The sequence below is a fragment of the Pteropus alecto genome, unplaced genomic scaffold, assembly GCF_000325575.1.
Source record: "Pteropus alecto unplaced genomic scaffold, ASM32557v1 scaffold25, whole genome shotgun sequence".
Classification (NCBI taxonomy): Eukaryota; Metazoa; Chordata; class Mammalia; order Chiroptera; family Pteropodidae; genus Pteropus; species Pteropus alecto.
Window position 1 is genome coordinate 9,724,207 of NW_006441955.1, and position 12,413 is coordinate 9,736,619.

The following is a 12,413-nucleotide window of genomic DNA, read 5'->3' on the forward strand; positions in this document are numbered from 1 at the left end:
GGACCACCCGTGCCGCCCCCGCCCCCCCATACATACACACAACAAACTTGCACACAAAGACTCACCTCGGAGTCTTTTCTAAGGAACTGAACCTAAGGTAACTCTTTTCTCCAGAAGTGGAAGCTGCTTTGATATAAAAAGACTTTCATTCACACCTCCATGAGGAAGTACTAGAAGCTGAATACCGAGTTAAAGGAGAGACTAACACTGAAGGATTATTAGGCATGGTTTGTTTTAGAACCAGGTGTAGACAGGAGCTCAATGGACAACACAACTCTCTGCTTACCTAGGTTCGGGCTGAGAGCCATGTGAGATGGCCACAGGATTCGATGAGGGTCACATCCTTGGCAGGCTGCAATGGATGAGTGGTATGTTGACTGAAGTCACTTTTCATTCTTCTGGAAAATGTACTGGGAATGAAGGCTCCAAATGCTGGCAACGGCTGGTTCTGAATCTGAAAACACCCTAACTTAGAAGGTGGCAGCATCTTCATTTGCATACTCTACTTCAACAAAAGTTCACTCAGCATTTTCTTCATCCACATGTTTGACTTCCTTTACTCTCTTCTTCTGCCATCCCAGCCCATCTTCCCATAGCACATGAGCAGACATGTCATTTAAATTTTTTTTTTTCTTGAAAAGAGTGGTCACACCAAGTTCCATTGTGCAATTTTTATAAAACACCATCTGGATTGCTATTGCACTAGCTCGCTCATCTCCCTGCCTCTGTCTCATTCCCCTTATCTAAACGGCAGCCACCCAGACCCAGTTCCTGAAGTCGGGGGCCAAGGTGATTCAGTATGGCTCAGTGAGCTCCAGGCTGAGCCCAAGGAGAGGGCCACAGCTTGGACACGACCTTGCTCATTCCTCAGAGATGAGTCCCCCAGAGATTCCAGCTGAGCACTTTCCTAAGAGTCAATGCAAACTATTATCTCTTTCTTACACAGTAAAATAGTAATACCACAGAAAAACAAAACAAAAAAGAGAAAAGTACCCTTAACTCCACTACCCAGATAATCGCCATTAACATTTTGATGTGTAACTCTCTTGAAATGCACAATTAAAATTACTATAAATATTTAAAACTTTGATGGGATGAAATGTTTCTTACTGTCATTTATGTGCATTGCTTTGATTCCTAAAGATGTAAATACTTTTTCATGCTTATATGTTGTTTGAATTTCTTCCTTAGCAAATTGCCTGTTCATGCCCTTAAACCATTTTTTATAAAATATTAATTTTTATTATATTGACTTATAAAATTTTTACATATTTAATAATTGCCTATCATTTATGTAGCTTGATGTTTGTCTTTCAACTTTGCTAATTCATCTATACATGTATATAAGTCTATACAAGTTTTCATTGTGGTTTCTGCCTTTGAGAAGATTTTTACATTTTGTCTCAATCCCAAGATTTTGTACAGTATTTACCAATTTAGTATCTAAAAATTGTTCTTTCTTAAATCTTTAATCTACCATGAATTTATTTTATTGTAAGGTGAGAAAACATAACCTAAAATATTTTCTCAATGATTAGGCCAGTGGAACTTTTATTAGAGACACGTGCATATGCTCTTCCCATGGGAAGGACCACAAAGGTAACTGCTGTCCCAACAATTTATTGAATAACACCTCCTTTGCTGACTGACTCAAAGTGTCACTTTGTTATATACTAAATTCTCATAAATACTCACATCTGTTTCTGGACTTTCCCTTTTGTTCCTTCATCTGTTCTGGCCCTAGTATGTGATTCAAATTACCCTAGTTTTACAATATAGATTTTATTTTCAAATATTTTCTGGCTCTTCATGCACATTTGACCTTCATGATGAACTTTATAACTATTTTTTAATTCTCCCCCACAAAAAATACATTGAGGTTTTGTTTTTTTGTTCCCATTGTTTTTAAACAGATTAATTCTGAGGAATTTTCTATCTCTGCAGTGTTAAATCTATCAATCCAGGAAACTGACATGTGTCTCCATTTATCCAGATCTTCTTTTATGTCTCTCCATAAAGTTTTACAGTTTTCTTGGTTCAAAGCAGTATATTTTTTAAAAGAACTATAAACTTTGATTTCTTAGTGTTACAGAATCTCAGAACCAGAAAGGACTTAAAAATCATCTGGTCACCCCACCCAATATGTTGCTGAGTCTGCCTCTCAAACAACTAAAGATATGGGGTGCACGAAGACATACTATAAGTATTTTTTGTGACTTTGGTTTATCAGTTGAACGACAGATCTTGGAGAAATTTCTGCATCAATGGATGTAGATCAACTTAATCCATTTTAATCACTACGTGGTGTTCTATGGAAAGACCATTGAATCATTTAATCCAGTATTCCCCTGTTCGTGGACACTCTAGCTGTCTCTATTATTTTGCTGTTATAAATAACTCAGCTTACAGCCTTGAACTTTAACTAAAACCGAAGTCCGCCCAAAATCAAGAGTACAAAACCACAGCCTGCAAAGTCCTCCTCCACAAAATCACCACCAGGTGGCAGAATGCCTGTTCAAATAAAGGCTTTTTTTTTTCTTTTTTTTTTTTTTTAGCTTTTCACAGTATCCTTCAGTTCTGTTTAGCATTTATTGAACATACATTATAAGGCCTGGATACTTTTAATATACTAATTTCAATACAATTATAAAGTTCATTAATTCAAAAATACTTAGAGAGTGATCACTCCCTGCCAGGCACTAAGTAGATCTGAGGGCTTTAGGGAAAATTAACAAGCCCCTGCTGTCTTCTGAACTCCAAGAATTCTCAAAATAAAACGAGGGTCATTATAGAATAGTACCCAATTGTTTCTAAGCCCCAGATAATTCTTCACCCATTAGGCCAAAAGAGACCAAGCAGCAGGTTCTCAAATAATTTGAGCGATCCCTTAAATATATTGTGAGATTTCCACGCTTATATTCCCATGCTCTTGCATGTGCTGTTCTTTCTGTGTGGAATGCTATCAAATTTGGGATTCCTTCAGAAGGATACCTTGAGACAAGGATTCAAATGCAAGTAATTTATTCGGAAGGTGACCCAAGAAGCACTGGTTGGGGAGCAGACAAAAAAGGGAAGGGAAGGAAGCCAATAAATGATGCATTCACAAACTAGTTACAAATAAAGGCAAATGGAGCGGAGTCCCTCTGACAAATGTGGGGCGACTATGGAACACACACTTCAGAGTTTTCCCAACTGAGGGATGAAGTTGCTGGGCATTTACCCACCAGCTCCAGGTAATCATTGGTTGAGGGCTGTCCTGGGAGTGATTAATTCTCTGACACTTCCAGCTTCCTGCATGTGCTCCTACAGGCAAGAACAGAATAAAGATTTGAAGAAACAGAAACCTGACGTTATTTGAAATTCTTGGCTCCAGCCATGCCTGAAGCTAACACATCCCCTTCACTTTCCAGTTACATCAGCCAACAAATTTCTTTTGCTTCAACTAGTTTGAGTTGAGTTGTTAACAGCCGCAAACGAAGTAATCCTCACTAATACACTCAGATACAGCACATCCGCTTCCTCCTCCTCAATCCATTTCTCCTTCCTCCTCTGGTACATTAAAAATTCCTGTTTATCCTCAGGCTTCTGTTCACACTTAACTTTCTCAAGCAGATCTTCCCTAAACTGATCCCCACTTCCACACAATATCACTTCAGTTCTCTGTGCTGAATGTTCTCACAGCCCTGGTATTTCCTTACTATGACACTGATCCTGCATTATTGTGATTACCTGTTCAATTTATTCCCCTATCCCATCACCACTGCTTGGCTGAAATGTGAGGTCTTTGAGGACAGAAACAAATTCTGCTTATTGCTATATTCCCTTGTGTTGCCCCATAAGGGATAAAACATAGCACAGTGACGAAACATAGTAGGTAGCTAATATCTATTTATTCACAGCTCTGTATCTTTGTTTTTCAAATGTATAGTAAAATAAATTACAGCTAAGTTTAAGTGTTTTTGTGCGACTACTAGATAATTGTAATATGCCCTGATTAGTTTTGGTATAAAAGCTAGTAGTTGCTTTAACTTAGGATTTTCTTAATGAAATTATAATAATAATTTTTTAAAACTCCCCAGGCTGATCGAATGAAATAATTTGAAGAGGATAATTATACTCACAGAAGATGAAGATTATTGCTTTAATAGTATTTACTGGTCTGATTAGACTAAAAAAGGGGAGAACCCAATTTGCTAGCTCTTTAAGCATTTTTTGAAGATCTTAAAATATAAATAACACATCACCTTGAACTGCCCTTCTTTTAAACAATCTTTTTTTCCTTTTGTTAAAGCAAATCATAGTCATTTGAGAAAATTTGAAAAATACATAAAAGCATAGTTGGAGACTATAGAAAGTCTCAGTATACCCATCAATGGATTTTCGTTTTATTTCTGTGTGTACCAGATTTCAGCTCAGATTCTGGCTCTTGCCCCCAGGGACACTGGAGCATTTCCTGGCCTTACTTTCTCAGGGTCCCTCCAATGGGACTGATACCATTTCTCATGGATGTTCCCTTTGATTTGCATACAAACACTACCCATACAGCACACTTGCATAGCCGACTTATCCTGAAAATTTGAAGGTAATGTCAAGGAGGAAATTATATGAGTTCCATACTCATCATTCATTTGTTTATTCACTCATTCATTCAGCAGACATAGCCTTTAAAATAAACGGAATATTAAAATTTCATTTCTTGGTGAAGTCACACACTAGGAGTCTTTACCGGCTAAATAGTATCCCCCAAAAGCTCATATCCACTTGGAACCTGTAAATGTGACCTTATTTGGAAATAGTGGCTTTGCAGATGTAATAAAGTTAACAGTAGGTCCTAATACAATGACTGATGTCCTTATAAGAAGAGGGACATTTGGACTTTGACCTACACAGAAGGAAGACAGGGGTAAAGTTATGCTGTCACAGGCCAAGGAATGCCAAGGATTGTCTGCAACCACCAGAAGTTAGAAGATGCAAGGAAGGATTCTTCCCTAGAGCTTTCAGGGGGAACATGGCCCTGCTGACACCTTGATTTTGGACTTTTAGCCTCCAGAACTGTGAGAAATTATTTTCTATTATTTTAAGCCACTACATATGTTGTACTTTGTTATGACAGCCCCAAGAAACAAATACAGGGTCCAAAGCTCTGCCTAATGATTCTTCCTTTTCCCCACCCCTAGATTCCACCCAACTTTAAAAAATTTCCTCCCACTTCTCTTTGCAAAGCAATTTAGTTTCCTTAGCTCCTTACCTAAGGGGACTCATTTTGCATATCCAAGGCTCATTCTCTGCTTCACCAATCAGAAGATGGCCCTGATGAGGTACTCTTTCTTCTGCCCTAGCAGGCTGTGCATAAGGAACTGAATGTATTAATGACTGGTTCCTACACTGAAAAAATTTATTCCACTCCACCTGAAGATTAAAAAAATGAAAGAAGGGAGAAAAATAAGAGGAAAACCAAAGCTATTAACTTTTTACAGTCAGTTTGGATTTAAAACAACAAAGTTTACATTTAAATAACAAAATAGTTTCCATTTATTATAATGGAGTGGGTCATTATGTAATTTTGTTACTTCCCCTCACCTCGCTTAACAGTATATTATGAACATTTTACCATATTAAAAAGTCTCTAAGTATTATACCATAATTTTTACAGATCCACAATCCCTTATCTACGAATAAAAAATGTTCTGAAAATTGAAAGCTGTTTTGAAAGTTTGGTGCCAACTCATTTGAGGGCACAGCTGACCTCATGTGGCCTAGGGCTATTTATGGTCTATTCATACCAATTAGTGTGACAATAACTTTCATGGCAGAAATCTGAACGTGTTGCTGATGCTGCCACAGCCCCTGCTGAGGGGGCTAAAGAATGTATTCACTGAAAACCTGAAAAGCCTTGAATTCTGAAACACACCAGCTCTCAAGCAGTTGTATACCTGTTTAGTCATCTCCCTGTTATTAGATATTTAAATTATTTTCAGCTTTTTTGCTGTTATAAAACTGATGCAAGGAACGCATCTTATATTTGAACTTGTGTTTGCATCATTGTTCATTTCCTTAACATAAATTCTTTGACGTGGAATTAGGAAGTTAAAGAAACATTTCTAAGGTTCTTGGAAAATATTATCTACTTGTTTTCCAGAAAGGTTATACCAATTAACACTTCCCTCACCAGCAATGAGTAATACCAGTTTTATTAATTTCACAGAGGACATTTTTTTTATCCATTTTGCTTTGGACTGACTTGATTACTGGAGATACTAGATATATTTTGTAAAGATGTTTATTACCATTTCCAATTCCTCTTCTGGAACTGCTTATTCATGACCTTTGTCCATTTTCTACTGAAGTCAGGACTGTCTCATAAGGTTGTTTGGTATGCGTAATGCACCAAGGCCCAAGGGGTGTGGTGGCCAAATCAAGCCTGACTCCAATCATTTACCCATGCACCCTCAGCTGAGGAGGAGCACAGTTTTCTTCCTGCAAAGGTACCTACTTACCTGTGTACTTGCCAAGTATGTACTTGTAAGACTGGGTCCAACTAGATGGCGTGTCTTTTTCTAATTAACTACCCAGAGGCGGACACCCTTTCTAATTTGCCCAAGGGTATCTAGCTGATTAGATAGTTGATTAGATAATTGTTTTTCTAATCAATTTGTCTCAGTTCTTTATAGAGAAAAACTATTAACTTTTTGCATTAATCCTACTCATAAAGTGTTTATATGTGTTCCATATTGCTTTTCCTTAAACTTTCATGCAGTTCGAAGCAGCTTTATTTTTCTTCCTTTTTCTTCTGTGTGCTAAGATATGGGTGGAAACAAATGAAATCTACCTCTTTGAACAAGTACTCCCAGATGTTAAAGGGACATACTTAGCCCTGTTTAAACTCCCAGGCCAGAGCTAGCCCTTCTGGGGGATACCTACATCCATCTCATCTGTCCAGCCATTCAATCAGCATTAATTATTGTGCATTTGCTATGTTCTGTGCATTGTGCTGGACTTTGGGAATGCAGAGATGAATAAACAGCTCTTTCCTTTATGGAGCTTGCATTGGACACTGTATTCTCAAGTTGATTGTAACTCTTACCAGCAGCTAACATTTGTGAATGCTGTGTGCCAGGCACTAATCTAAGTGTTTTACATTGACTAGCATGTTTACTTCTCTCACCAGCCCTATGAGGAGTTAGGCATAGTGTTCCCATTTTATATACAAGTGAGGACACTGAGGCGCGGGGAGTTTAAGTAACTTGATCCAAGATCACACGTTGGCAAGTAGCTTTACCAGGATTTGCACCTAGATAGTCTTAGGCACTTACATTCCCACAGCAATCTCACAGATTTGAGCTATGTACTCTAACCCTCTCCTTTGTCCCAGACCCCAAACAGCAGACAGCAGGTAGACAATAACCATAATATGGCAGCTGATCGGATGTCTTTTGGTCTGGGGCTCTGCTCCAATGTCCTCCTCCCTGATCTGGTCAGTGCCCCAATTCTGACTTAGCCTTATCTCCCAGTGCCAGTCTTAGCTTTTCATCTCTATCCCTAGTTTTCGCCCTTCTTGTTTTCCTTTGCCAGCTCGTTTTCCTCTTTCTGGACATGAAGTGCTGGAATCTTTTGAGGCACAGTGCTAGTTTCTTCCCCTTTCAGTCTGTTATCAAAAAAAAAATTGCATCCCCCCATGGCTTTTAAGTACTACTATCAGTGCCTTCCAAATTCTCATCTCCAGCTCATAGTACAGCAGGCATCTATATCCAGCTCCCCATTGAACTCAACATGTCTACAACCATACTCATCATTTTGCTCCCACCAAATATTCTCTCATCCCTGTGTTCTCTGTCACAGGGAATGGTTCCACCAACCAGTCCTGAAAGCCAGAAACCCTGGAACTGTTCTTGACACCTCCCTCTTTCTCACCACCCCCATATCCTCCCCAAGTCCTATTGATTTTAAACCCTAAGTATCCCTCCAGTACACTCACTCGTTTCCATCACCATTACTATCCTACACACCTGCTCTCAGTCCAAATTATCTTTGTCTCTCACTGGAGATTCTTCTTCTGTTTCTACTGTTTCCTTGCCTTTGCTCTTGCTCCTTTTCAGCTTATTCTCCATACTCCAGCCGAAGTGATCTTTTTAAAACACATTCTGATTGTGTCACTTTCTGTGTAAAAAGAAAGCAAAAAATATACATATATTTTTTGCAATTATTTCCCTATATTCTTGACTTAGGTTGGGTGAGGTTGTGTCATCAGGGAGGAAGGGACCCCTTTTTCTTCACACAAAGATCCCCAACAGACCATTTGCTAAGCCCTGCATTGCAGGGTTAACTCCAGCTAGATAAGATGCCTTTTTCTACTTGCCTACACAGAAGGGGTACCTTTTGCTAACTTACAAAAAGGTCAAAATTTTAATAAGCTTGAAAGGTCTTCCATAGACTGTCCTCAGCCCACTTCTCCAGCCTCATGTAGCACCACGCTTCTCCTTGCTATCTACATTTCAGCCAGGTCCTCAGATAAGCCACATGCCCTCTGTCAGGACCTTTGCACATGCGGTTCTCTCTTACTAAAATGTTCTCTTCATACGTAAGTTATATCTACTCATACGTCAAACCTCAGATCAAGCATCAGTTCCTTATGGATGTGACCCCCCTAAGACAATGTCAGAACTCCCATATATGCTCTTTTTCTTAGAACACTGACCTCATTTTAAAATTGCACCCCTACTTATATGATTATGTACTTAATTGCTATCTCTTTCTTTGGCTTTTCAGTTATACAAAGGCAAGGACTCTACTAGTCAGAGTCCCTGACATTGTTGGTTGTAGGCCTTAGAAATTAATTCCAGCTAAACTTAAGCATAAAAAAATTTATTGGAGGATTTGGGGTAAGTTCACCAAATCAACGGGAAGGCTGGAGAACTAGATTCAGAAAATGGTCAGGAACTAAGGTTGACTGGGCAAGAGGAATATGGCCAAGATCCAGCTATGGGTCAGTCTGATAGGAATGCCTCAACTGGTGCGGCTGCCACTGGACACCTGGCAGTTGTACTGTTGGCAAAGCTGACACTGTTGTGACTAATTAATCAAGTGGCCTGTTGTATGGCTTCATGTCTTCTAGATCAATGTCCCAGGCAGAGGCGTTCAATTGGCTGAGCCAGGTCACATGCCCACATCCCACCAGCCAGGAGCAGGACCACCTAGCCTCTCACCGAGACTTACATAATGGGGTGCGTCTCCCATTGAGAAGGTTGTGGGGATGCCAAGTAAACAAAAACACAAATAAATAAGAGTACCTGAACACCAGAGAAATCATGTCTATTCAATTTATTGCATATTCCGCAAACTAGTACAATATCTGGCATAAAATAAGACAAAAAATATTTGAAGGCTCAGTGAGCAATCAATCCTCAGTGTCCTTAAGGACACAGGCTGTCCAATTTGTGACTGCTTCAGGGTAACCACTCACAGTCACCTAGGGCATCTGTACTCCAGCTATACCCAGCACTGGTCAAACTGGCCACTTGATTAAGCTTATCTCAGTCTCACTGAGGTGAGATGAGAAGACAAGAGGGCTATGAACAGAGTGAGTAGATATTATCTGATCCATTTTATCATGTAAAAGTGAGGATCATGGAGGTGAACTGCCTTTTCACACAAAGAGAGAACCAAGACATCAAGCTTCATCTGCTGACCTTGTTGATACCTTCTACGTCACATTGTGTTTCAATAGTATATAATAATGTGCTTCCCATCAAAATATTTGTGTGGCCAAAACATTTCCTTCAACAGTACCAGCTAATAAAGGAATTGAGAGTAGTGGGACTACTAATTAGACTGGTCCACATCCAGTGTGGGGGCCATGAGGATACAAGGCTTCCCAAGAGTTATACTGATATAATCAAGGGATTTGTGTCCCTGTCCTTCTAAAGAGAGGATGTGATGTACTGGTAAACTGAGCTGTCTGCTGTTAAACCACTGGTTGTCACTTTGGATCATTTCTGTTTCCTTCGTACTCATCTCAGTTTGGCCTCCTGCAGCATAAACCTGAGAATTTCCTTTGAAATTGAATACATATGGCTTGCTAAGGTGCCGGGGGACACAGCTCTCCTGTTTTCAGTATAATTCCCTAACAGCGAATGGGCCTGGCCTTCCTACTCACCCCCACCCTCCCAACAGTCCCTGGAGTTCATCATACAAAGCAATAATGAAACCTCTGATGGGATTTAGCAATGACAGAGAATGGTTCCAGGAGGGAAATTAAAATTGGAAGATGTCCACCAGGATTCATTATTGATTGTAAAAGAAATCCGTTAAGTTCCTAAACGGTCCTTTGAGGGGTTCCATCTAGGTCCTTGAGAAAAAGCCTCCCTGATGGCACCATCGCTATCTGGCATGGAGTATGGCTCTTTGCCCTGCAGAGTTATGGAGTGGTACAACCTCAGACTCTGGGGAGGGCAGCCCTGGATTTGAATTCAAGCTGTACTCCTGACCAGCTATGTGATCTCTGGCAAGTCATTTACTTACGCCTTGGTTTCCTCATCAGTGAAGCAGGAACAGCAGAACATACTTCATGTTCCTGCAGTTGCTGTGAAATGAATGAGGAAATCGGGATAAAGCTCGTAGGACAGTGTTTAGCACATTCTATGTACTAGATAAATGGCAGCCATTGGTATCAGATCAATTCAATGAACTTTCCTGAGAGCTTGTTACATACCCTGTACAACCCTGTACACGTACCCTGTACAACCCTGTGTGGGATACAGGAGAAATTCTCCCAAGAGTCCATTTCCTCCTTGGAAAGCCTTTGTCCAAAAAGGGATAGAGGAGAGGTCCATAGGAGAAAGAGCTTACAATTTTACAGAGGCTGGACAATATATCAGCCAAGAGCATGGATTGAGGGACCATTTTCTGCGGGGTAGACATAATAATGCCCTTCCCTGCCACAGATGCCCATATCTTAATCCCCAGAATTTGTGAATGTTATACTACATGGCAAAAGTAACTTTGCAGATATGATTAAGCTTAGAGACCTTGAGACAGGATAATCCTACAAGTATGGAAGCTGTTGCCAGAAAGAGATGGGACAATGGAAGAATGGTCAGAGAAATGTAATGTGAAGACTCAACCTGCCAAAGCTGGTTTTGAAAGTGAAGGAAAGGGGCTATGAACTGAGGAATGCTGGCCACCTCTATAAACTGGGGGAAGACCTCACTTGGCAGTCAATGAGAATGTGGAGGTCTTGGACCCACAACTGAAAAGGAACTGAATTCTGCCAACACCTGAATGAGCCGCAAAATTTCCCCTAGGAATCCAGAAAGAAATGCAGCCCTGCAGACGTCTTGATTTTAGCCCAGTGAGACTTGTGTAGGAGTTTTGACCTAGAGAACTATAAGGTAATGTGTATCAATATAATAAATTATTAAAAACTAATATATACTGGCTTGCAAATTTAGAAATTGTAAGAGGCAGTATAGCTCATTGGTTAAGACCATGGTGGATTTGAAGGTCAATTTGCTTGGGTTCTAATCCCAAATATGTTACTTATTAGATGCGTGACAAGAAGCAAGTAATTTAACTTCCAATGTCTTAATTTTGTTCATCTGTTACAGGAATAATGATATAGTCACTCATACCAGTTAGAGTTAAAGAATATGTTAAAATAAGACTATTACAAAGCCTCAATAATAATGTAATTTGAAAACTAAGACATTTCTTTCTCACATCATAGTCGAAGGTGAGTGTCCCACTTGGCAGGGGCAGTGGCTTTATACAAACCAGATAGGCCATGGCTCTGCCTTCATAAACGGGTGGGATTCCAAGGTTGTTCTAGTTCCCCTAGTAGCAGAACTCTAGGGACAGAGATGTCCCCTTAAGAAAGTAGAGTGGAAGTGCTATCCACATTCTATTGGAGGGAGCTCAACTGTTACTAGTTATTTTTTCCAGAGGTTCTTGGGGGCCTTGCTGTCATTCCAACACAAGTGATCATTTAAGAAATATATACTAAATCTTTTCAGATCTTATATCTAATCTTTAAAATCAACCATTTTAGCTAAGCCTCTACCTAGTTTACAAATAAGAAATCAGGAGTCTAGGCCAGGTAACGTCAAAGCCTGTACATTTTCACTAACCAAAGTATGTCTCTCCTTTAAGTGATATTAAAAAGTTAAGAACCATTACAGTTTAAGAACAGAAATGATCAAGGAAAAAAATAAAATAAACAGGAGACTAACTAGGGAGAAAAGTGTAGCAAACATTATACAAGACAGAAATCCAGGTGTTGGAACTCTAGGGCAGCTCTGCCACTGTCCACCTGACTTGAGTAAATTCATTCTCCTCTCTGGGCCTCATTTCTTCATCTGTAGAGTGGAGCCGTGGACTAAATGTTTCTCTCTCCAGCTTCAACATTCTGTGATTCGATT